At 34.7% G+C, this 4,192-nt stretch overlaps 1 long non-coding RNA gene across 1 annotated transcript; it reads left to right on the forward strand.

Moving 5' to 3' along the window:
* Positions 1-1,276: 1,276 nt before the first annotated feature.
* On the forward strand, positions 1,277-3,399 carry LOC144973688 (uncharacterized). Its single transcript, XR_013645606.1, has 2 exons — positions 1,277-2,535; positions 3,284-3,399. It is a non-coding gene; the product is annotated as an uncharacterized LOC144973688 (long non-coding RNA).
* The last annotated feature ends 793 nt before the right edge of the window (positions 3,400-4,192 follow it).

The following is a 4,192-nucleotide window of genomic DNA, read 5'->3' on the forward strand; positions in this document are numbered from 1 at the left end:
ATGTTAATCCATAATAGCGTTCGGGTATTTAACTTTGGATGTCTCACCGGCATAATTTTAGAATGCGTTGTTTATTTGTTTTCATTTCACTTCGCAATTTGACTGTCACTGTCAGTGTCAGTCATTACAGTACAGCTTCACTCGCCGATTCTCACTTACAGAGTTTACGTTTCCTTCACTTGTGTCTGCTTCATGCTCATTCAGTGAGTGATTCGAATACTGTGTGAGAGAAAACACTTTTCGTAATTTATGACATTTTATGGGTAACGTTTACAGTCTAGAACGTGTGTCAGTCATAACTTGACCGAAAAAGAAAACAGAAGGGAACAAAAAAAAAAAAAAAGCAGACACCCCCCTCCTCAGCAGGTGGAATCTCAACAAAAGTTGTATTTTTTTAATCCTCATCTTTCGTGGTGCGAAGCTTTCATCGCTTGTCATATTTTATTGACTCTCGCTCTTTCCTAACCTGATAATAGATTTCGAAACAATCTTTAGGTCCTCATTCTCTCATTATCTGTTCATGACTGGAACTGGAAAAGGAACAAGACAAAGGCAAAGGGTCTCTGCCACCGATTTTCAATATCTTGTGTTGTTTGAGGGATTTAAGTTGGTAGCCGTTTTTGCCACATAAGACTTTTAGTTATTATTTTTGCTGAGAGTCGATGGGAGAAGGAATGGCAGAGAGGGAGGAAGGGGTGGTGAAAAAATGAGAATGTCTGGGAAAAGAAAATGTCCCACTCAACCCCTTATCGCATCTTTGATATTTGGCAGGTGTCAAACTACATGTATGACGTTTTGGATCTTCCAAGCCTAATCGCCTTATTTGGTCGGTAGCTGTGTGAAAGAAAACATATTTTATTGTAAAATGCAGGGAGTGCGGTCTGATATTTTCGTCATCGCTATGATTATTCCCAGACAGGGTCTGCCAATAACGAAAATTGGTTATTCCCAGACAGATAGAGGGAAAAAAAAACCCAATATTTTTGTATTAAAAAGAAAACAAACAATTTTAAGAAATTCATGCTCAGAAACGGAACAAGGCCAAACAAAAAAGGAGAAAAGAATAGACTCGCTCAAAGAAAAAAAAAAAAAAAGGGGGGGGGGGGGGGGGGGGGGGGGGGGGGGAAAAAGCGATTGAATTCGAATCTGTGCAGCTAAAATGAGCAACGAGTTTCCCTTGGCTCAAGAGAAGTGAAAATGAAAGAACTGTGCTTAAGTTTTTGTATGAGTGTTGGGGGGGGGGGGGGGGGTCGTTGGGGGGTTTGTTACAGTTTTATACACATCCCTGTTAGTTCAATCAATTTTGTGGGTAATGATCAAGAGGGGCCTGGTCCTACAACTCTTTACGGATTTACCTTGGATTGAAATGAAAACTAAACCTCTCTGATTACTTTAGATTACCTAATTTTATTTCATACGTTTTTTTATGAAGAAGCTTTTTAGGATTTTGTAATTCATAGGAATCACCATGATATGTGAAATGATGTCTTATCTAAATTTTGCCTCAGGAATAATAAGCGAACAATTTTGAAAAGCTCTCTGTTGATCGAATTATCAAAAATTTTATTTGTGATCAGATATTTTATTTGACTTTAAAGTGAAATCTAGAGGCATTAAAATATATTCAATGTTTATTAGACTTTTCTTATGTGATCAGAAAGTTAAATACAGGAAATATTGATCAAATGAGTTCACCGGAAGGTAAATAAAAGCCCATTTTTTAAAAAGCTAATCGACATTGGTTATGTAATCTTGCCTTCATGATCATAAACCTCTGATAAAATTAGACCTGACCCAACGGTTTTAACAACCTTGTGGTATCTGAGTTCCAGGTCCATTATGTTTTCTAATGTTTTTATTGAATATAAGCAAACCATTAAGAAATAGGTCATGTCTATATATTCAACATTGAATGATATTTCTTCTTACATTGAAATAAGTGGTTCTTTAGAGTAATAAGGCTCATGGAACTGGAGTTTTTCCTGTTTCTGTAACATGAAGCAACAGACCTTAAATAGTGCTTGATAACTTTCTTAAATAATAAATGGTATTTCATTTTACTTTGAAATAATTGGTCCTTTAGAGTCATAAGGCTCATGGAACTGGAGTTTTTCCTGTAACATGAAGCGACAGACTGTAACAAGTGCTTGCTGAAATCTGAATAAGTTGCACATTTACATTTTACTTGTAGAGTTAGATCCAGTTATTCATTCAAACATTGGTATCTTAATTTCGAATTGTCATTTAATTAATACATATAAAGTTAAATAAATCCAATGATAATAATTGATAAAATAAGGTAATTATAACTTTTATTCATTGTTTGGTCCATATGAATTTTACTTTATGATTTTGTGTGAGATGATATTGCTTTTTATGGGACCATGGGAAAATGGTTTAGAATGCCATGCTTATCTTTTTTTTTCAGATCTAAATAACATTACAACAAGAATGAGTCTCTGCATTCCTTTAATTGTTCTGGAAGCATTGGCCTGCCTATACCATGGGAATTAATCAATTTATATTCAGGAAGAAGTATCATAATTATTATTATTATCATCATCATCATCATCATTGAGTCTTATCCTTCAAGATTATCAAAATGGCTTTCATGTTACTGTATCTTATAGAATTCCTCATATATCATAATGGACCCTTCTTTGTTTGTTTTTTTTTGGAATTAATGTTTTTCTTCTATATTCTATATTCTTCATAAAACCTCTCAGCTTTATTGACCTAATCTAGAGACTAGAGAGCGGTGATTAAGAGAACAGGACCATATTTTGCTTTCGAGCGTTTCTTAATTTTAAAAGCAGCTTACTGTATTTTGTAAATAAGACCATGGCGCTTTTGTCTTAACTGGTTAGTCGCAAATTCTGCCGTTGTATTCCATTTCTCGAATAAAATTCTTTTCTATTTATTCTATTTATTTGCAAAGTTTCTGCACTTTATAAACAAGAACATGATGCTTATGACTGGACAGGTTAATCGCAAATTCTTCCTTTGTGTTCCTTTTCTCGAATCAAATTATATTAAATTCTATTAAATAATCATTTTAATGGCAAACTTTCTGCACTTGATAATTATATGCAAGACCATAATACTAAAGTCTACACGGGTTAATCGCATGTTCTGCCTAAGAAGTGCATTTCTTGAATCAGAACCTTTTTTAACCAAAGCTTTTGCTGAGGCTCTTACATCACAGATTTTTAAAAATGGAACTACACAGTTTCAGTACTAATTATCAATTTTTTTCTTTTTTTTTTTTCTTTCTCTTTCACAGGATGAGAATACAAGCATACCTTTAATGGAGAAACATCATATCTATATTTTTTTAAATGATTTCAGTGTGAATAACATGAATATGAATGAAATGACAATAAATATGATATAAATTTATAATCTGTTTTTGATTTATTTGGATTTCACAAGTTGTGTTATGGCACTCAGATACAGCAGGACGGGTGAGACTGAGAACCAATCCTCACAATAGCACTAGAGGTCTTGTATATGCAAGATGTGATTTCCATTGATACAGTTTAAAGACTGTCCTGTTTTTATTCATTCTGGTGAACGCTGTAGGGTTGTTTTTTTGTTTCTTGTTTTAAAAAAGATTTTTTTCTTTCAATCTAAGTCTAAGACTTAATTGAATTCTGACTCAATGCAAATCAACTTTGTTCCAACTCCTCAACTTCAAATTACAATGAACTTGTGCACCCTTCCTTCTCTGTTAACCTACAGGTTATTGGATATGTAACTTAAATACATATATGTACGTCTACCACAATGATAAACTAGCAATTTATCTAAATATCTTGCAATCGTCTTTTGTAATAACTTTTCATTCTGGGTTACACATAAAAGTTAGCACTGCCGGGTTACAAAAGTACTTTGATGTTAAAAAGATCAGCATCCTACCATCTTACTTATATATTGGCAGGTGTAAGACTTATTCATTTTGCAAGTCATCATCGTCACAGTTTCGCACCAACACCGAACCCACTCCACAGCATCTGGGGAGCAGACTCTTGGGTCATGGTCAGTGCAGCTGAGCGCATCCTGGCATTCTCTAAGGATGTCTGCTCTGGGCACCCACATGTACACAAGCTACTCTCAGCCAGCCCCCACTTTTTCATGCTTCCACTTCCAGTTGTTCTCACAAGTTTTGCCTGTGCTCTGTTCAGTGTTACCA

Source organism: Berghia stephanieae, chromosome 5, assembly GCF_034508935.2.
Source record: "Berghia stephanieae isolate SIO BIC M18660-M18661 chromosome 5, UCSD_Bste_1.3, whole genome shotgun sequence".
NCBI classification, from domain to species: Eukaryota; Metazoa; Mollusca; class Gastropoda; order Nudibranchia; family Aeolidiidae; genus Berghia; species Berghia stephanieae.